Source organism: Ursus maritimus, unplaced genomic scaffold (genome assembly GCF_017311325.1).
Source record: "Ursus maritimus isolate PB19 unplaced genomic scaffold, ASM1731132v1 scaffold_5, whole genome shotgun sequence".
NCBI classification, from domain to species: domain Eukaryota; kingdom Metazoa; phylum Chordata; class Mammalia; order Carnivora; family Ursidae; genus Ursus; species Ursus maritimus.
Genome location: NW_024426663.1, coordinates 87604549 through 87627410, shown reverse-complemented (window position 1 = coordinate 87627410; position 22862 = coordinate 87604549). Strand labels below are relative to the sequence as shown.

The following is a 22862-nucleotide window of genomic DNA, read 5'->3' as shown; positions in this document are numbered from 1 at the left end:
CCGTCAGGGGGTTTTGTGTCTGGCTGGTATCCTAGTGGCTTTTTAGCTCACTGCTGACCTGGGATTTAGGGCTCCTGGTTTCAAGGTTCCCAGGTGGCCAAGGAACCAGTGGACACATGGGTGTAGTTCTGAGCAGGTTTGGAGGTCTCATAGCCTGAGACCAACTGGCAAGCCCAGTGTTTGAGTGCCCTGTGAGGAAGGAAGTATCCAGGTCCTAGAGTATATGGTGAATTTGCTGTCCATGAGCTTGCTTGGCCTACCACAGAGCTGTGTGGTTGGTGTCCAGGAGCAAGGGCATAAGTTGAGTCCTCTGAGTAGGTGCCTGCTTGCACTAACACAGAACTAAGTTGTTGGTCTCCAGGTCCAAAGGCACATTGTGGGACCTCTCTCCAGATTCCTGCTTGGCATAGAGCACAGAGCTATGTGGTTGGTCTCCAGGACCAAGGACATATGGAGAGCCCACTGTCAAGGTGCCAGCTTGGTCTAGAAAAAAATGAGTTGCTGGTCTCAGGTCCAAGAGCACATGGTGATGCCTCTTTCCAAGTGCCTGCTTGGCTTGATCAGAGCTGGTTGTTTGTCTCCTGATCCAAGGGCACGTGGTGAGCCCTCTCTCCAGGTTCCTTCTTTGCCTAGCAGAGAGCTGAGATGTTCATCTTCATTTCTAGGAGCAGATGGTGAACCACTGTCAAGGTACCTACTTGACCTAGCACAGAATGGAGTTGTTCTCCAGGTCCAAGGGCACAAGGTGTTCCCTCTGTCCAAGTGATTACTTGGCCTAGTGCAGAGCTATTTTGTTTATGTCCCTGTCCAAGGGCCCATTTGAACCTGTTGCCAGGTAGGGCTGCTTGGCCTAGAACAGAGCTGAGTTGTTGGTCTGCAGGTCCAAAGGCACATGGTGGGCCTGCTGTCCAGTTACGGCCTTTTTCCAATGCTGATTTGGGATGCAGGGCTCATCATTTCTTGGCACTTGGCAAGCCTGGTGTTCTCTGAACTCACTTGCCTTGTAGTGCTTTGGGCTGGCCAGCTTGTGGTATGAGGCTTCTTGGTTCACCCCATGTCTATGTGAATGGTCCACCCCAAGTCTATGTGACCCAGTGTCAAATGGGTCCAGAGGGCTCCCAGTCTTTGGGTTACCGGTGGGTGCTCTGTTCTGGGGGCTGAATTTCTCTATGTTCTTCTGTGTTCGAGTGTTTGTGGTCTGTGGCCTCCTGGTCAGCCAAGTGTCTGGGGGATTAGTTTGTCCACTGCTGAGCTGGTTCAGACAGTTCGTGGTCTGAGGACCCATGTTCCAATGACTCCCACTGTTACCAGTGATGTGGTGATTCTTTCTCCCAGTACTTACTTGTTTCCTAAAATTCTCTGCCAGGTGTCTGGAGGCATTGTACACATGGTGCACATCTGGGTCAGCTGGATGTTCACGGCAGTCATGTACCCTCTACTGAGCTGGGCTGGAGGGCTTCATAGTAGTGTGCCCAGTGCCCACTAAGGACGTGGTCTCAGCTTTCTGGCAATGAGCCCGATTGTGACCCCAGAGGTGTGGGGCCCAAGTGGCTGAGAATCCACAGTATTCTGATTTCCGAAGTCCCACTCCCATGTGCCAAATGGAAATGTGTATCCTCACAGTGGAAAGGGGTCCAACAGTCAATGGGTGTGGGTTCATGGACTCTCAGGACCACAGAGGGCCACAAAGGTAGGCACAAACATGAAGGTGGAGTGCCAAGTGTTTTTGAGAGCCCCAGGAGATGAGCAGTGGGTAGGGGACTTGCCACGGGCAGGGGCAGAGAATAGGTCAGAGGACATGAGGAATAGCAGGAAGAGCTGTGTCTGAAGTCCTGTCTCTCTCTCAGTGCAGTCTTGGCTGTTGCTGTGCTTTTATAACAGCCCTGGGGGCATCACAATGCCATCCTGTGATGTCACCTCCATGACCTGGCCAATCATTAGGGCACTGTCAGGTTGGCTTTGTTCTGGTGGCCAATCACCAAGCAGTTTGGCTGGCCAATGAGTGAGGACTATCTCAATGACCCTCACGACATCATCTCCTGGAAACTATGTTTTAAAGGAAAACAAGTGATTTTTTTCCTTCCAGATGAAAAATTCATATTTGTGATGTATTTATAGTGATGTTCATGGTGAGGCTGAAAGACTCAACCAGTACAAAGCTAAATGTCTCTCCTAGAGTCACCATTCACTAAGACACTGACACTGATATTAATGAAGACCCCAAGAAAGGTCACACTTGTGGGGTAAGTCAGACAACACAACACTAGAGCAAATGCTACTCTCAACTCATCCAGCAAAGCTTAAATATAAGTCTAGAAAATGTAGATATATGTTTGGTACATCTTCCCACAATAAACATAATCCTGGAAAGGATGAAGCTATGTCACAAGTCATTGTCTGCTTGTCAAAACAGCATCCAGCTCTCATTGAAGGGGGACAACAGAATCCAGTCTGTCACCAAGTTTACAGTCTTCATGTCGAGATCCAACTTGAAAGTACTGGAGGGAGGAGTTAAGTTTGTCCTCTCCTTCAAATACAACTACGTACTAATCAAATCATTCTGAAGATCTAAGAAATCAGAGATCTAAGAATATAAATGCTGAAAGGCTACAGGTAGGAAAATGACCACCATTTGGAAGGTAGGAGGTTGGAGACTTGAATCGGGCTTGATACAACCAAGGATAGAGCTGAGGGAAGTGAGTCTGCTTGAGGAAGATGCCACAAAGAATTATAAGCAGTGGGGTGCGAAATTGGATCTTTTCAAATTCTGGATAAAGAAAGTATGGTATATGTATAATGGAATATTACTCAGCCACCAAATAGAATGAAATCTTGCCATTTGCAATTATGGTGATGAATTTAGAGTGTACTACGCTAGGTGAAATAAGTTAGTGAAAGAGACATAGCACATGTTTTCACTCATTGTGGAATTTAGGGAAAAATGATGAACATAGGGGAAGGGAAGAAAAAAAATAAGATGAAAACGGAGAGAGAGACAGACCATAAGAGACTCTTAATTGTAGGGAGCAAACTGAGAGTTGCTGCAGGAGAGGTGGAGGGGGAGTAAGGGTAATTGGGGGATGGGCACTAAGGAGGGCACTTGATGTAATGAGCACTGGGTGTTATATGCAACTGATACATCACCTAATTCAACCCCTGAAATTATTTTTTTTTTAAAAAGGAATGTGTTCAGGGAGCTCCCTTATTTATTCCCCACTGGCACACAGGAAGCTTCCATTAGTTACTTGTGGAAAGAGTGAGCTCAGATGAAGCTGTCTTGTCACTGAGCAAATGCACAGGGTCTGGAGCTCAGGGGAGAAAAGAGTAATGAGCAGAGAGGTGCTCTCTGAAGCCGGGGGACAGATGGGTTTCCCCGTGAGGACCATGAAGAGAAGAAGAACAGGTGGTCTAGGACAGAACAGCAACCAAAGGGCACACAGGAAAAAGCTGGCAAATGAAGCTGAAGCAGAAATGAGCAAAGAAGGGAACTGAAAGTAGAATTATCACAGAAGAGCGGGACATCCCCAAGAGTCCAGAGTACCTGCTGCCCCTAGACAGGCTGAAGGAGGCTGATTCCAGCTGGATTGCCATTGGTTTCTGTCACTCTCAGGCAAATCAAATTCTGTTTTATCGTTTTACATTCTGACTCATTTTTTGAAACTGAAACTTCATTAACAGACAATATCATTTTAGCTTTAGGTGGATGGTATAGTGACTGGACAAGTTTTTACCATATGCTACACTCACCACAAGTGTAGCTACCATCCATCACCAGAGATACTATTACAATACTATTGACCATATTCCCTAGGTTGTGCCTTTCAGCTCCATGACTTATTCATCCCATAACGGGAAGCCTGTGTCTCCCACTCCCCTTCACCCATTTCTCCCATGTACCACTGGCCTCCCTGCTGGCAACCATCACTTTGTTCTCTGTATTTATAGGTCTGATTCTGCTTTTTGTTTGGTTGTTTATTCATTTGTTTTGCTTCTCAGATTCCACATAGGAATGAAGTCCTACGGTATTTGTCTTTCTCTGTCTGACCTATTTCACTATGTTTATGCCTTCTCGGTCCACCCGTGTTGTTCCAAATGGCGAGATCTCATCCTTTTTTTCAGCTGAGTAATTTTCCATTATGAATATATACCATTCATTCTCAACTATTCATCTGTTTTTTTGTAGATAGTAAGTTTTTTTCTTAATTTTTCAATCTGGCAAAAAAAAACAAAAATGAAAAAATCACACTATACTAATATCTATGTACAGTGTGGACATTTTCAGAGGACTAACATTAGGAAACATTGTTTCTCTTCACACCATGACAACACTGCATATGTCATAACACTTTACAACAGTAATCCATCAGCAGTCATACAGACATCATGATTTTACATTTCAACACAAGAAAAAAAAATCCACATTTTCCCAGGACTTTCCTTCCTCATAATGGCTGCCTGTTTCCACTCTAGCAGAGCAGCTCTCCACACATGCTTTTGGAAACTTAAGCTTTTAAACACTAACAATGGCTATATTTGAAGTTCTATCCAATCCAGAGCCAAACTTAAATGAGGAAGTTGCCATCTACAAATAACAACCAATGTTTTAGTAATGGGTATGGTGATGTTTACCCATGTTAATGTGTAAAATACTGCATGAAAGGAAAAATAAATAACCTTGTTGTAAAGCAGACTTGTTTACATTATAGATCAGAACACCCACTAAACATATAACTGTCACTAAGTTTTACAAATTAATTTTTTATTTTCAAATTAAAGCATTTCCACAAATCTAATAAAAAGAAAATGGTTTGAGAAAGGTTGAAAGGCTTTCATGGCACAGCCCCACGTGGCTCCACCTGCCAACAGGCCACAGTGATCAAATACCCCCTGTGCTAACAGAAGGCATGAGATCTGAATAGGCCATGCTCTCCCCTTATGTCCTGTTACTTGTTACAGAACAGTGAATTCTTTCAGATGAAAAATGATAAAAAAAATCAGGACAGAGTGCACTATGATAACATATAGAATCTGAAATTGTTCAAATATCTGAAAACAGTCTTTAAATTCAAGCCTGAATCTTCAAACACATAAAATCTGTTTCCTATGCTCTGTTTCAACATAACTGGAAAAAGTACCCATCACTAAACCCTGATACACATTTGGAGCCATTTCATCATCTTCTATCACGGTCAGTGTTCAGAAGGCAAAGCCTGACCCAGAATCCTTGTTCACATTTTCTCCAAGTGCTTCTCCATGCACAGTGGCCATTCTGCTTCTGTCTCCTTCTGTTTGGCAACTGCAGGCATGAGTATCAGAGCTTACCACACGTCTGACAGGGAAATGACACCCACGATACTATCTGCTTCACTTGTGACCAGCACCCCAGAGGTCAGCCCACACTAATCTGTCCAGGGTTTCCATCTTACCATACTTAACAACACCCTCAAGACACTGTGAGTGGTGCTGAGGGCCTGGGTCACTGTGATATCTAGATTACTAAATGTTTTCTCAGCAGCAAGCTTAATTACATCAGACTTGGAATAAATATCCACAACTTCTCCTGACTCATGCACCACATGGAAGGTCAGCAACTGTCTTTCCACAAAGACATTCAAGGCTGTACTGATGGGAGTCTCCTGGTGGATGAAGCGATGTTGTGGTGGGTCCCCAATGCAAGAACATCCAGGTTCTGCTTCATGAAGGCAGGCTTTGTCAGAACAGACCTAAAATGCTGGAGAAATGTGAGGATTCCTTTGTGGGTACGTGCATAAACTGTAGTCCATTGATAGGATCAATAACTGGCAATGAGTGGATTTCATTTGTGATCAGTGAGTGTACAGCATGGAAGATGTTTGCACCTTGAGCTATATTCCCTGAAGGCTTATGTGTTTCTTGGGGATGAAGCTCCCCCTGTTTCAATCTTATGTGCCTCTAATTCGTAATTCTGTACTAGAGTTGACTTATGCCATGTTGTGGTGTATTTATGAACCCTGTAATTGTTAGCATTCCTACAAAACTTTGTTTTGTCCTCTCCCACAGTGGCACTGCTGAACACCATTGGCTGCTAAGGCACAGAAGCCTTTCTAACTTGTAATGTAGTATCAGCAACAATACGTTTTGAAGAGTTGGAAAGAGGTGGTGATCCTTGTGTTACCTTGGTGCATGAAAACCCACTTTTTTGAGTTTTGTGCTTCCTCTTCCAACTGGAATGTCTCCCACATGCTGGCTTCCTGGTCCAGGGGTTGCAGCCCGCTGCTACCAAGGAGGAGGAGGGGGACCAGGATCTGTGGGTCCTTCTGGGTACTTTTCTGGCCAGGTGTGCACGGGTACAGGGTGTCGGCTGGACCTCTCTGGAGTGCAGGTTATGGGCTAGGACCCTCTTCGGGTTTTTGGCATAATGCAGGGACCAGGGGGTATAGGTGGGAACACCTGGCTAGGCAAGCAGGGGGGTGATGGTAAGGCTGAAGTGTAGCCCTTATTCATTCATCTCTGGATGGATACCTGGGTTTTCTCTATCCTTTGGATATCGGACGACGTGCTACAATGAATGTAGAGGTGCATGTGTCTTCACACTGAGGGCACCCAGGTAGGTTAGGTGAAGCTGAAGTGGATACAAGCTGGTGTCACAGGGATCTCTGTGCAGAGGGCCCCCTGGCAGGGTGGCTGGAGTGGAGATGGATAAGGAGCTGAGGTTCTCTGGGATGCTCTGCACAGAGGTGCCCTGGCAGGACAGCTGTAGCTGAAGTGGTTGGGCTGGAGTGTCCCAGGTCTCTCTGCAGAGAAGACACTTTGGGAGGGTAGCTGTAGCTGAAGTGGATTCAGGATTGGGGGGTTCTCAGTGCACAGGATCTCCTAGCAGGATGTCTGAAGCTCAAGTGGGAGAAAGCTGGGGTGTCCTGGGGTCTTAAGCACTGTGAGTGGACTGGCAGAGTGTGGGCTGAGGGGTGCTGGGCTTTCCACATCAAGGGGCTCCTTGTCAGGACAGTTTCAGCTGAAGCAGTAGTAACCCAGGAGGTCAGATAACTCTCCATTCAGGGGGTGCCCTAGCAATCCGAGTCGTGCAAGCCTGAAGTGTGCTGGCGTGAATAGGATTAAGGTGTCACATTTGTGTGATGTCTGGAGCTGTAGTGAATGCTGACCGGGGCAACTCAGTGTGTGCCATGCTGGGGCTGCCTCGTTGGCACAGCTGGGGTTGAGTGGGCTGGGGACCCAAGGCTCAGAGAGGTAGCAAGCTGGCTAGGGTGCTCAGCATTTGCTTCTGTCCATGCTATCAAGGTAGAGGGGAATGGGAACCATGACACTTGCCAGCACATCCTCACAGAAAGAGATCCAGGAACTCCCTCCCCACTGGGGAGCTTGAAGGGTGGATCCTTCACATTACATTTGCTTTTTAAATTGCAGCTTCTTGAGACACCTTGGTGGCTCAGTTGGTTAAGTGTCTAGCTTCTGCTCAGGTCATGATCCCAGGAGGATCCTGGGATCAAGTCCCATATTGAGCTCTTTGTTCAGTGGGGAGCCTGCTTCTCCCTCTGTGTGCCGCTCCTCCTGCTTGTGCTTGCTTTCACTCTCCCTCTCTCTGACAAATAAATAAAAAACCTCCAAAAAATAAAAATAAACCAGCTTCTTTTCTGTGACCCAGGGCAGACAGATCAGCTTACAGCCCCCAGAACTATGCCTCTTACTGCAGTTGGCAGGATGGTGAGGGTGTCTCTGTCTTGTGTTGTGCAGAAGCTGTTCAGTCGGCCCTCAGTTCTTCTTCAGGCGGATCTGCTCTATAAATAGGTGTAGACTTGATGTGTCCCTGGAGGTAGTGAGTTCAGTTCTCACCTTAGGTGAGGTGAGCAAGGTCCCCATCTTGGATTCTTATCTTTATAAACTTACTGAAGTTATTTCACTTCTCAGAGGATCCATTTCCTGACTGTAAAATAGACATTTTATTTCAGGATCCAATAGGCTTATTTGGCTAAGGCTCCTGGCACACAGTAGGTGCTCATTAAATGTTTCGTCCTCCTCTCATCCAACACTGTGCTCTCCAAAACACAAACCCTTGACTCAGCAGCCAAACTGCTCCTCCCACTCTCAATGTCTGAAATTTCTGAGCAAAGTATGGGAAGGCCCACCCTGCTACTGAGCTTGGCACCTCACAGGTCACTCTGGCAACTTTACCCTTGCCACTTGCTTGCTTTCTCTCCACCTACTCAACTGAGATGTGCATGTGCCCGGCCTAAGCCTCCTCTGTAAATCCTCCTCCCTGGAGGGAGGCTAACATCAGAATCCATCAAGGTTCATGAATACCTTAGCAGCCAAGGGAAATGCTGAGCCACTGGGACAGTCCTACCAAGGGTTTTAGAAATCCACTGCTGATGGTTGAATTTTGGAGAACATTTCAGTGGAGGGTCTAGGAGGGTCTTAGTGGTTGAGAAATGTAGGTTTAACTAACGTACATCTGTGGATTTTGAGGATGACATCCCAAGGAAAGTTTCCATCAATCTGGCACCCGGAGTCAGTCATGAAATGGAAAGGATAGAAGGAATAATATTCGCCGAGTGTCCAGAGTGGATGCTTCACTGTGCCCGGCCATTGATACAGGACTTTTCTCTGAACGTGGTAACAATTCTACAAAGTGATCATGTTCTTGTGTGTCCCTATTTTACAGTTGAGGAAAGTACATGGGTTGAGCTTACTTAACATGTAGCTGTGTTATAGCATGGTGCATGAAGGAGGTTATAGAGCCTAGTGGGCCTGAGTTCACATCATAGCTCCATCTCCTCCTAGCTGTGTGACATTGAGAAAATTCCTGGACCTCTCTGTTTCTGCTTCACCTCATCTACAGCATGGAGATAGCAATACCTGCCTCACTTACTGTTTGAAGATTGAAATCACATTACATGGTAAACACTCAAGAAATATTGTCTGTTCTTAATTTTACTATTATTCATGTTATTGCCAAAAACCCTGACCTGAAAATGAGGGTGTTTTGATTCAAACCTAAATCCTTCTGGATCCAAAATGAAAAGAAATAGAACCATATGCATGTTTAGAAACAAAACAGAACTGTCATACTCTTTCCTTCAAGCTCCCTGGCATCATTTACTAATGCCAGGCATGGTACTGGGCACTGGAAACAGAATAAAGAAGATCATTCTGTTGAGGGGATCATAAGTGAGGAAAGCAAATTAAATTGTATTATTTATCCTTGTTCTTTCATCTTCCCTTCCTAGCCATAGCCCTCCCAATGGACCACATTTATTTTTTTTATGAATGGCCTTGGCTGTATGACTATCTTTGGCCAATGCAATGCGAATATGCTTATTGTAAACAGAGACTTTAAATGGCCAAAATTTGGAGCCATGTTTCCCACAAAGGCTATGAGGTCTGGGGTCAGAAATGGTCTATGCAGAAATAGCTGTGTGTAGACACTCTGCTTCCCTTTTCCTTTCTATCAGAGTGGCACCCACCTCAGCGGCTGGCCTGGAGTTCTAGAGGAGTCATTGTGTGTGAACAGTGTTGAGTAGGATGGGCAGGTCATGCTGACTCTCTGCTCCTTATGGTTCACCACCACTTTCTCAGAACCTTGGAGAACCGTCCCCACCATGTGGAGAATGCAGTGTCTAGTGTGGTGCCGTGGTGACTATGATGCTGAGCTGTGCATTACAAACATCCTGGAACTCTTCCTTTGTGTTCCAATACAACTGTTTATATAAAGCTGACAGATATCCTGAACCTTATGTAAGTGATGAATCAGCAAATTCTACTCCTGAAACCAATACTATACTCTATGTTAACTAACTTGAATTTAAATTTAAAAACAACCTGCTTTTTAAAAAGAAGTAATTGAGTTAAAATTAAAGTATATGGCGGACCCTAGAAATATATGGGGAATCCTTATAAGAAGAGATTAGGACGTGGATACAGAAAAGAAAATATGATGAGAACACCCAATGGAAAGGTGGCCACATACAAGCCAAAGAGAGAGACCTCAGGAGAAATCAACCCTGCAGACAGCTTCATCTCAGGTTTCTAACTTTCAGAATTGTGAGAAAATAAATGTCTGTGTTTTAAAAACAAACAAACAAACAAACAAACAAATAATAGATAGGATTAGAATAGCAAATTCTATAGCAATTATATAGGCAATAGTCAGAAATCCACTGTGTATTTACTGTACCAAACTTGCATGGTCCAGCCATGAAACTAAGTCAGTGATCACAGGGGTCCTGAAACTCTGCTTAAAGAGCTGAGTAATATTGCAGTGTGTTTTCACACCTTGGGCCACCTGGTGCAAATAGGTTTGACCCTGTCCTGCATTGATAGATTGTTTCATAATTTCATCAAGCCAGGCTTTTAGACCGGAGAAGAGGTCAGGGCAGGTACCTGTGTCTCATTTCAGGTGGTGGGAAGTTGTGGTGTAAATATTTCCATCAGGTTGTTAATAGCTTTTTCTATGAAAACAGAAGAAAAACAAAAGGTTAATGATTCGAACAGACTGTAATCTCAGTTTCTGAATTCTGAAGGCAGCCGGTCAAAATTTCTAGATGTTGAACATGAAGCCTCAAGTTATCTCATGTTCACTAGCTGCATGGCTTTGGGAAAAGGGAAGTTTTAGTTCTCAGTGATTCCAAGTCACAGAGGCAGTGGAATAATTGTACAGGTACATGCAAAAGAATGGAACTTGACCACTCTCTCACACCATACACATAGATAAACTCCAAATGGATGAAAGACCTGGACGTGAGACAGGAATCCATCAAAATCCTAGAGGAGAACATAGGCAGCAACCTCTTTGACATCGGACAAAGCAACTTCTTTCATGACGTATCTCCAAAGGCAAGAGAAGCAAAAGAAAAAATGAACTTGTGGGACTTCATCAAAATAAAAAGCTTCTGCACGGCCAAGGAATCAGCCAAAAAACTAAGAGGCAGCCCACGGAATGGGAGAATATACTAGCAAATGACACTACAGATAAAATACTGGTATCCAAGAACTTCTCAAACTCAATAAATAAGAAACAAATACACAAATCAAAAAATGGGCAGAAGATATGAATAGACACTTCTCCAATGAAGAAATACAAATGGCTAACAAACACATGAAAAAAAATGTTCAACATCATTAGCCATCAAGGAATTTCAAATCAAAACCACACTGAGATACCACCTTATTCCAGTTAGAATGGCAAAAATGGACAAGGCACGAAACAACAAATGTTGGAGAGGATGTGGAGAAAGGGGATCCCTCCTACATTGTTGGTGGGAATGCAAGTTGGTACAGCCACTCTGGAAAACAGTGTGGAGGTCCCTTAAAAAGTTAAAAATTGAGGTACCCTATGATCCAGCAATTGCACTACTGGGTATTGACCCTAAAGATACAGACGTTGTGAAGAGAAGGGCCATATGCACCCCAATGTTCATAGCAGCATTTTCCACAATAGCTAAATTGTGGAAGGAGATGAGATGCCCTTCCACAGATGACTGGATTAAGAAGACGTGGTCCAGGGGCCCCTGGGTGGCGCAGTCGTTAAAGCGTCTGCCTTCGGTTCAGGGCGTGATCCCGGCATACCGGCATTAAGTCCCACATCGGGCTCCTCCGCTATGAGCCTGCTTCTTCCTCTCCCACTCCCCCTGCTGTGTTCCCTCTCTCGCTGGCTGTCTCTCTGTCACATAAATAAATAAAATCTTTAAAAAAAAAAAAAAGAAGATGTGGTCCATATACACAATGGAATATTACTCAGCCCTCAGAAAGAACAATTACCCAACATTTGCAGCAACATGGTAGGGACTGTAAGAGATTATGCTTAGGGAAATAAGTCAAGCAGAGAAAGACAATTATCATATGGTTTCACTCATTTGTGGAACATAAGAAATAGCAGGAAGGTCGGTAGGAGAAGGAAGGGAAGAATGAAGGGGGGGTAAAGACAAGGGGGAATGAACCATGAGAGACTATGGACTCTGTGAAACAAACTGAGGGCTTCAGAGGGGTGGGGGGGTGGGGGTTTGGGATAGGCTGGTGATGGGTATTAAGGAGGGCACATATTGCATGGTGCACTGGGTGTTATATGCAAATAATGAATCATGGAATACTACATCAACAACTGAGGATATACTGCATGGTGACTAACACAACATAATAAAAAATTTACTTAAAAAAAATAAAGTTCAGCTAGAATTCATCTTGTAAACCAAAAAAAAAAAAAAAAAGTAAATGTGACCATTGATTTAAGAGCTGTGTTGTTTTAGAAATAATTCAACTGAATATAGAAATTAAATGCAAACATATTAGGATCTTCTTTATCTTCTTTTCTTTTCTTTCATTTCTTAGGATAAACCAAATGCCATGGCTCCACAACATGGTTGGTTTTGTGGTATCTCCTGGGGAGATCTGTAGCACTCAGTCCTAGTCTCCTTTTGATGCACTTTTAGTGAATATGGAGGTATTCCAAGTATACATCACTCTTTGAGTTTGCCGAGGCATGGTAGGGCTGTGAGTGTCTCACTCAGTACTTCTATGACTGAACACAGAGTTATCTTGACCTCTCCACACATGGTGATTGTGTCAGGACGATGCAAGACTAGGAGGTTCAGGCCCAGATCTCTTCACAGAAACATGGATATAAATAACTATCCATCCAAAGACATACCATTTTGAGATTTCTGGATTCCACATAAAAGCACAGAAATGGGAAAAGGCAAATTGAAGATAATAGAAAGGACAGTTTCACTCCTTCCATAGGGAAAAGAGAGTCAAGTGAGCATCCAAGGTCACTGTGGACACAAATGTCAAACCCACTTACCCATGGACCCTGTGTGTCTGGCCATTTGTGTTATGTTCTTGCTGACCTGCCCCAAATTTCTGGCTAAATTGACTGGTAAAAACTTTCTCTGTCAAATTCCAAAAGTGACCACTTCTTCAAATAAGCAAACACCAGTGCAATGGTACAAGGTTTACAAAGCATCAGAGAAACATAAAACTCACAAAATAAAATGAAACACAAGCAAATGACCATAAGGAAATGAAGAGCTAAAAACTACCTGAGAAAGAATTCAGAATATTCACCTAAATGAGAACATAGAAAACAGCTAAACATAGTCAGTAAAACAATATTTAAGCAAAATGATAATTTTGACAGAGATTGAAACCATAAAAAAGAGCCAAATGGAAATTCTAGAACTGAAGAACTCAATGACTGAACTGAAAAAAATCAATACATCAAAAACTAAGGATGTACTGTATGGTGACTAACATAACATAATAAAAATTAAAGAAAAAATCAGTGGAGTCTGAATAGACTTGATCTAGCAGAAGAAAGAATCCGTGAACTCAAAGATAGATCATTTGAAATTATCCAGTCAGAAGAATGGAAGGAAAATAGACTAAAAATAAGAGTTAAAAAAAAAAAACAAACAAACAGGGATGTACTGTATGGTGACTAACATAATATAATAAAATTTTTTTAAAAAAGCCTACAGAAATTATGGGATCCCATAAGAAAACCTATACATGCTTCATGAAAACCCCAGAAAAAGTGTGAAAAGGGAAGGGGGCAGAAAACTTACTTAAGGAGAAACAAAAACGAAAAACCAAAAATGATTTTGTGTCCTATATTTAGGGTCTCTTATGGTTTGTCTCCCTCTCTGATTTCATCTTCTTTTATTTTTCCCTCCCTTCCCCTATGATCTTCTGTCTTTTTTCTTAAATTCCATTATGAGTGAAATCATATGATAATTGTCTTTCTTTGAATGATTTATTTGGCTTTGCTTCACTTAGGAGGGGAAGTAGATGGGAGGATGAGGTTTCTGGATGATGGGCACTAAGGAGGGCACTTGATATAATGACCACTGGGTGTTGTATGCAATTGAGGGTCAGTGAATTCTACCTCAGACACTAAAAAAACAAAATAAAAATAAAAATAGATAAAGAACACAAGCTAAAACAACAAAAATAAACCTTCTGAAATCTGAGGAGGGAAAGAAGGGAAATAATCATGGAGATTCATAAAGTTTAAGGGACACAGAATAAATAAGAAGTAGGTGGTACTGAGACACACTGTAATTAGGAGTTGAAATACCTTAAAAAATTTTTTAAAAATTTAAACCTTGACTGTTATTACCTTTTCCCAATTAAAATGTGTAATTTTTAAAAATTATTATTATTATTATTATGTTACGTTAGTCACCATACAGTTCATCATTAGTTTTTGACATAGTGTTCCATGATTCATTGTTTGCATTAACACCCAGTGCTCCATGCAAGACGTGCCCTGCTTAACTGTAATTAATTCAGTTCCTGGAAGTCAGGAAAAATACAAGAATATTTAAGCTTTTATCTCTAATGAAATTGCATTGGTAAACATTGGTAAAAAGTGAGAAATATAATTATTTTCATTATTTAGTCTAATGAATAAAAATTGTTTCATAGTTTATTTTTTCCAACACAATGGAAAATTTGAAAATATGTCATAACTAAAATAAATTAAAAATATCTCTCATACTTGTGATATTTAAGGAACTTATATATTTTTTTATTAAACTCACTACAGGCCATTTAATTATTAGATTTGTTGGCAAGTATAATCAAAAGTGGGAAATAAATTCATATCTGCAGATATTTAATTAGCATGAACTTAGCAACAGGACAAAGAATATTCATAAAGAATGGAGGGTTCATTTTATGCACAGCCAATGAAGCGTCTTCTGGAAATGGGGAAACAGGCTAGACAAGAATGCTGTAAAACAACATGGCTAATTGAGCCTAGAGAGCACACTTGTCATGATGAGCACTGGGTGACGTACTCATGAGACTAAGTTGACATTATACATAAATTGTACTGGAATTTTAAAATTACAATATTAAAAAACGACATTGGTAACATGAATTATATTCTTCAGAGGTGAAGATGTTTTTATGCAAGTGCACAATGTGGTCACATAGGCACTGATCACATTGCATTAACTCCTTTGGTCGTATTTATTACAGTTGGATTGAAATCATTCAGAATTTAAGGTGATCAGTTTAGTAAATAAGTGATATAATCTATTAGGTATAGATTATTTGAAATGAAGTTTGAAGCTGAGCGAGTGGTTACACTTTTTACAATATTGTTCAGCCGAAATGTAGAATGTAAAATAAACAACAAAACATGGTTTTCAAGCTGATTTACAAATGTCCTGTCTGGATGGCAAATGAGATGAGGATCCCAATGGAGTATGCTTTGGATGTGCTCAGGTGAAAATTAACAAAACAAAACAAAACTAACACTTAAGGGCCCAAATCATCAACAAGATTGTGGGGGACCATTGTCTTTCCTAATTGTTTCTTCTTTTTCATGAAAGAAGAGTGCTTACATGGCCCATAGGGCAATCTTAAAGCTTCCTCCTAGTTGCTTTTAACCCTACATAGATCCACTCTTTCTAATTAAAACCTAGAAATTGCTTGTCTAGGTTTTGTATAAAAATACACATCAGAATACAGGAACCCCTTGTTTATTAAGTTTCTGTTATGCCAATTTGGTTTTCAAAAGACCTACTTCAATATTGTTCATGCTAACCCAAAGAAATCTGAAGATTTCCACTTTAAAAAAAATGTAAAATGTGATACTGGCACTCAGTGTGTGCTTGGCAGCAAGCCATCAGGGAAGCCGCAGGCGCACAGAGCAGTGAACATGACACTGACAAGCCGCTCCCCCAGGAACTACATTAAAAATCTCAGCATCCGTCCTGCATAGCTTTAACTGTGTGTGTGAGCCCCTGTTTATGTGATTTATTTTGTACGCTCATCAGCAAGATGTGTTCTGTGGTATCAGAAAAGCCTAGGACTGGTTATTTTTTAAGTTGGGTAATGATGAAAATTTTTTTCATAAAAAATTAATGGTAACTGTGTCTTCACTTCATGCACTTTCAGTTTATGGAAGCTTCTAGAGGAGTGCTCTGCTTTCAGGGAGCCAGGGGAACCTGTGTGTAGTGAAGATTAAAAAAAAAAAACAAAACCAGAAAAGTCCAATAGTGTGTGTGTGAGGGGAGGGGGTGTGTAAAATGTGAAAGCCAGCTTCTGGAAATAATCCAGGTTACTGTATGTTTAGTTACGGCAATCCATTGTTTTTATTTGTTTTATACACAAACTATGTAAAATTGATGGGTTTATGCTTCTAACGTTTACATTTATTTTTCAATTCTCATACACATGAACACATTTCCGGTGAAAAATCAATAATACTTGAAGTAAGTACCTTACAGACTTTTTGTGAAGGTCAGTGAGCAGAACATATAGTAAGAATTTGGAAATACTATCATACAAGTATAGTGGATGAAAGTGAAGTGAAAATAAATCATTGTGATGACAATAAAGATACTGAAATTTACAGCTACACTTCAGTGACAATTTATAGTCAAATTGTTGGGCTGGCCGAGAAAAAGGGGCCAAGACACCCAAGATGGCCGACTCTCCCGCCAAGATAACCGACTGTCCCGCCAAGATTTAAACCAAAACCTAGGCGGGAAACCGAAACCCATCCTACGGACTTTCCTCACCCCCAGCAGTACCCAATAAAAACCCTCGCTGCCTTGCCCTGGGTGTGAAATCCCCGACTCACCACTCTTTCCTGAGTCGTGGAACCTCGCCCGAGGGTGCTTCCAATAAAGTTCATCCCTTGAACCATGTTTGCCTTGTGGTCTCGATTTCATTGGCGACGAGAAAAACCTAACATTTGGTGCCGAAACCCGGGAGGAGATCGAGCCCCTGCTTCGGCTCAGAGTCTCCTCCTCTCAAGCGGACTGGGATGCCTCTCTCCCTCTCCAAACATGTCTCCGAACATGCTCTGGTGAGTGTTTCCTGGTCCTTGATCCTCCTCTGGGACACCCTGTCCTAATCACGGCCGTGTCAGGGTGACCCCCCCTCCTGCCACCTGGTGGCCCCCGTAGTTCTGAGGAATCGGGAGACGTCCCAATTCCGTGGCTACTACACTCCCCTCTGAACCGCGACTCAGCACACGGAGGTAGGGACGCCTTCTTCCGTGCCCTGGGTTGATAGGTGAAGGGGCCATGGGAACCTCCCAGTCCAAATTCAACCCTAAAACACCCCTGGGCTGCCTCCTGGCCAATCTTCGAACCCTAAAATTGGATCAGGACCTACGAAGGCAACGCCTCATACATTACTGTACTGTCGCTTGGCCCCAATATCAATTGAACAACCAATCACAAAGGCCCGCCTAAGGCACCTTCGATTATCAGGTGCTCATGGATCTTGCCAACCTCTATAGATGCCAAGGCAAATGGTCCAAGGTCCCCTATGTCCAGGCTTTCTGGGCCTTACGCTCTCAGCCTTCACTATGCTCCCGCTGCTCGACCTCTCAGGTCCTCCTCGCCCGCTCTCCCCCTCCAACCCTGCCACCTACTGCTCCCAAGGATCCTGATTCACTCTCTCTCCTCTCTCTGAACCTCTTGAAAACCTCTCGGGCCCCCCTGTAAGGACCCCCCTTCTTACCTCCATCCCCCCTTACCATCCCATTCCTCAGCCGCCTGTATCCCCTAATCCCCCGCAGACCCCAGAGCCGTCCCCAGCTCCGGCTACTCCAACGGCTCCCGAAGCCCCACCACTTGGGACCACCAAGCCCCGCTCACCCCCCGACTCTCTCTCTCTTCCCCTCCCATCTCCGCTCGTACCCAGTCCCGGAATCCTACCCCTGACCTGGTTTGTCCCTTGAGTGAGGTCGCCGGGGCCAAAGGGGTGTTCCAAGTCCATGCGCCCTTCTCCCTGCAGGACCTCTCCCAAATCGAAAAGCACCTGGGCCTTTTTCCGCCAACCCAGATAATTTCATCAAAGAATTCCAATACTTGGCCCAGGCCTACGACCTTACCTGGCCCGACTTACATGTTGTCCAGACCACCACCCTCACCACTGAGGAGAGGGAACATATCCAGGCTGCCGACCGAGAGCATGCCGACCAGGTTCATCTTACTGTTGGTCGGCGCTCAGGCGGTCCCAGCTGTAGAACCAGGCTGGGACTATCAGAACGGACATGATGGCCGCCGACACCGTGACAGCATGATCCAATGCCTCATCGCCGGGATGAGGGCGGCCTCCAATAAAGCTGTAAATTATGATAAGATCAGGGAAATTATTCAGACCCCTGATGAGAACCCCGCTGTATTCCTTAACCGGCTAACCGAGGACTTGACCCAATTCACCCGTCTAGATCCGGCCTCTCTGGCGGGGGCCACGGTTCTAGCCACTCACTTTATCTCCCAATCGGCACCAGATATTCAGAAAAAGTTAAAGAAGGCCGAGGAGGGCCCCCAGACCCCCATTTCCGACCTGGTGAAAATGGCATTTAGGGTCTTTAATTCCCGAGAGGAGGCGGCTGAGCTTAAACGGCAGGCCAGGCTCCAGCAGAAGGTTCAGCTACAGACCCAGGCTTTGGTAGCGGCCCTTGGCCGTCCGGCTCCAGGAGCCAGCAGAGGGGGACACCCAACCATACCCCACCAGGGGCATGCTTCAAATGTGGAGCCGAGGGACACTGGGCTCGTCAATGTCCCAACCCAAAGGCGCCCACCCGACCGTGTCCTCAGTGCCACATGATGGGACATTGGAAATCGGACTGCCCTAACTCCAGGGATCCTCGGCGCCTCTACGCGGGGGCAACCCGGAGATGGTAAGTCTGGCTTTCCAGCTACTCGGGTTGGAGGATGACTGACGGAGCCCAGACTCGGACACCCCTCTCACCCAGGCCGAGCCCAGGGTCACGCTCCAGGTAGCGGGTAAGTCCATCTCCTTTCTGCTGGACATGGGGGCTACCTACTCAGTTCTGCCATCCCACTCGGGACCTACGCGAACCTCACCGGTCACTGTCACGGGGATCGATGGGACCTCCTCCTCTCCCAGGGTGACCCTTCCCCTTACTTGCAGCCTGGATGGTTTCCCCTTCTCCCACTCGTTCCTCGTAATTCCCTCTTGTCCAGTCCCCCTACCGGGAAGGGATATCCTCCAAAATCTGCAGGCCACTATTCGCCTCTCTCCCTCCCCCTCAACCTCAGAATGCCTCGTCTTACCCCTCCTTCCTGCCCATCCAACCCCCGCCCCAGATAACCTTCCTGCAGTGGATTCCCAGGTCTGGGACACCTCTAAACCCATCATTGCATCCCACCATACCCCTGTTAAAATACAGCTAAAAGATAACTCCAAGTTCCCCTCACGAGCACAGTTTCCCATTTCCCACCCTGACGGTGACTCAGGGTCTCAAGCCTATCATAGGCCGGCTGAGATGGCAGGGGCTCCTGATCCCATCAGCTCCCCCTGTAACACCCCTATCCTGCCGGTCTGTAAGCCCTCGGGGGTCTAACTACTGATGCAGTGCCTGCGGCTCATTAATGAGGCCGTAGTCCCACTTCATCCGGTCGTCCCCAAACCTTATACCCTATTGTCTCGTGTCGCGTCTAACACTTCTCACTTTACTGTATTAGACTTAAAGGATGCCTTCTTTACTATCCCCCTGCACCCTGACTCCTACTTCCTCTTTGCCTTTACCTGGGAGGACCCGGACACACATGTTTCCGGGCAGCTGACCTGGACAGTCCTGCCTCAGGGATTCTGAGACAGTCCCCATATTTTTGGTCAGGCGTTGGCCACTGACCTGCGGCAGTGCGCCCTTAAGGCCAGTATTCTGCTACAATATGTGGACGATCTCCTCCTCTGCAGCCCCTCTTTCTCCTTGTCCCAGGAAGACACCTCTACCCTACTCAATTTCCTGGGGGGCAAAGGGTACCGGGTCACCCCTTCAAAGGCCCAACTGTGCACCCCCTCAGTCACGTACCTGGGTATCTTCCTGACTCCCACCTCTAAGTCCCTTACCGGGGACCGCATCCACCTCCTCCGGGAACTCCAGCCTCCTCAAACCGCGGAGGAAGATCTCTCCTTTCTTGGGCTTGTAGGCTTTTTCAGACATTGGATTCCAAATTTCTCACTCCTGGCCCGACCCTTATACCAAGTGGCCAAGGAGACCCCCCAGGGTCCTCTCGCTGACCCCACTTCAGTCCGGCATTTGTTCTCCAAACTGTGGGATTACCTCACCGCCGGACCAGTCCTGGCGCTACCTGACCACTCTAAACCGTTCCACCTGTTCACCGATGAGCGCTCTGGCTCAGCCACTGGCCTCCTAGCCCAACCAGCGGGGCCCACATACAGGTCCGTGGCCTACCTATCTAAACAGTTAGACACCACCACCCGAGGATGGCAGCCCTGCCTCCGAGCACTGGCGGCCACCCGCCTCTCTGACCAAGGAGGCCCTCAAACTTACTCTGGGACAGCCCCTCATAGTCTACTCTCCCCACCAACTCATGGATCTCCTCAGCCACCAATCCCTGGCCCAATTAACCCCCTCCTGCCTTCAACTGTACCATCCGCTATTCGACGAAAATCCGCAAATTTCCCTCTCTGCCTCCCCTCGCTTAAACCCTACTACTTTATTGCCTGCACCCTCATCCACCCCTGAACCCACTCATTCCTGCCCACAACGCCTGGAGGACCTCACTCCCTCTCACCCAGGGCTCTCTGATCAGCCGTTGCCTAACCCTGACCGCGTGCGCTTCGTGGACAGCATCTCCCTCCTGGCCTTGGACGGCCAGAGACGTGCCGCCTATTCTGTAGTCACCTCGGAGGCAGTAGTAGAAACAGCTCCCCTTCCTATCGGGACCACCTCCCAGAAGGCTGAGCTTATAGCTCTCACTCGGGCACCACACCTGTCTAAGGGAGAGTGGGTCATTATATACATGGACTCCAAGTATGCCTATCTCAAAACTCACACCCACTCCTTCCTTTGGCAGGAGTGGGGGTTCCTGACCACCAAGAGCACTCCTATAGTTAACGGGCCTCTCATTGCCAAATTACTCGAGGCCCTTAGCTTGCCCACCGAGGTAGCACTAGTCCACTGCCGCGGCCACCAGACCTCCAAGGACCCGGTCTCCCAAGGCAATAACAGGGCAGACTTAGTGGCCAGGCAAACGGCTCTGAACACCTCTTTGGCTCCGATCCTCTTCCTCAACACCCCCCACCGGCCTTCTTATTCTGAAAAGAGGTGCAAACCCTCCAAGGCCTAAGGGGAAAACCTGGAGACAAGGGATGGATCTACATCCAGAATAAAATTGCCCTGCCGGAAAACATAGCTCACACACTAATCACAGACATTCACCAGTCTCTCCACATTGGCCCAAAGGCCCTCCACCAGTTCCTACATCCTCTTTTTCACCACTGTTCCCTATCTCGGGTAATTGAGACAGTTCACAGAGCCTCTAAAACCTGTGCAGCCATAATGCACAGGGCAGAATCCGCAGACCAGGGCCCAACCATCAACTCCGTGGCCATCAGCCAGGAGCAGACTGGCAACTGGACTTCACTCATATGCCCTGCCACAAAACCTTCCGATACCTGTTAACTCTGGTTGATACATTCACAGGCTGGATCGAGGCATATCCCATGGCCCGAGAGACAGCGGATGTAGTGGCCACAATTCTCATTGAACACATCATCCCAAGATTCGGACTACCCCGAACTCTGCAGTCAGACAACGGACCTGCTTTCATCTCCAGTATAACCCAACAGGTGGCAGAGAGTCTTAACATCACCTTGAAACTCCACATCCCCTACCACCCTCAATTGTCGGGTAAGGTAGAAAAAGCCAACGGATTACTCAAGGCACAGCTCACTAAACTGAACTTGGAAACCTGTCTTTCATGGCCCACACTCTTGCCCCTGGCCCTCACCAGGCTTAGGGCAGCCCCTCGCGGACCCTCGGGGTTGAGCCCATTTGAGCTGCTGTACGGCTGACACTTCCTTATAAGTCATAACCTCTGAGCTGTTCCCCCACCTCTCCTGTCCTACCTGCCTTATCTTACCCTCCTGCGGGCTCTCCTGAGGGCCCATGCTAATGCTGTCATCCCTGCCCCAAACGACCATGACCATAAGGAAGCCCCCCCCCCCAAGGACTACTCCCAGGGTACCAGGTCCTCCTCAGAAATCTGCACCCAGGCTCCCTGCAGACGCGATGGACAGGGCCTCATACTGTCATCCTTACCACCCCAACTACGGCAAAACTGCTGGGGCACCAGTCATGGGTACACATCAACAACTCAAACGGGTGCCTACAGGTAATGACTGGACCTCTCAGATGGTGGGCCCTACCAAACTTCACTTGGCACGGGCTCCTCCCTCTGGTTCTCCTGAGCCCCCTGACCCAGGGGACAGAATGTGAATGCATGCGTGGCAGTGGAAACACAAGACCCAGGTCACCAGTTTGGTGGCCATGCCCTATAAAACCGACGCGCCTTGGACCTCCTGACTGCCGAAAAGGGAGGAACCTGCCTCTACCTAAATGAGGAGTGCTGTTATGTTGTCAAACAGTCAGGTATAGTCACCTCCAAGATCCAGGAACTCAAGGACCGGATCCAAGAGAGGCGCCACGACACCTGCATATGGGGCCTAGACCCCCATACATGAGTAACATGGCTTCTCCCTTTAGCGGGACCCCTCTGCTTAATCCTCCTGCTAATCTCGGTTGGCCTCTGCCTTATTCGGTACATACAGAACGCTTGCAGGAAGTAACTTGAGTGTCGGTCAACCAACTGCTCCTACAGCCCTATTCTCGCCTGCCCACTTCCGACTACCCCTATGATGACGCGCAACCATCAGCAGGAAGTAGCCAGAATGGAGTTGAAACCCCCAATACCATTATATGAAACAAAAGGTCGGAATGTTAGGCTGGCCCAGAAAAAGTGGCCAAGACACCCTAGGTGGCCGACTCTCCCGCCAAGATTTAAACGAAAACCTAGGCGGGAAACCAAAACCTGTCCTACCGACTTTCCTCATCCCCAGCAGTACCC

At 45.9% G+C, this 22862-nt stretch overlaps 1 pseudogene; it reads right to left on the bottom strand.

Annotated features, from left to right (window-relative positions):
• Positions 1-5228: 5228 nt before the first annotated feature.
• Positions 5229-7854, bottom strand: LOC103682444 (annotated as a pseudogene).
• Positions 7855-22862: the final 15008 nt, after the last annotated feature.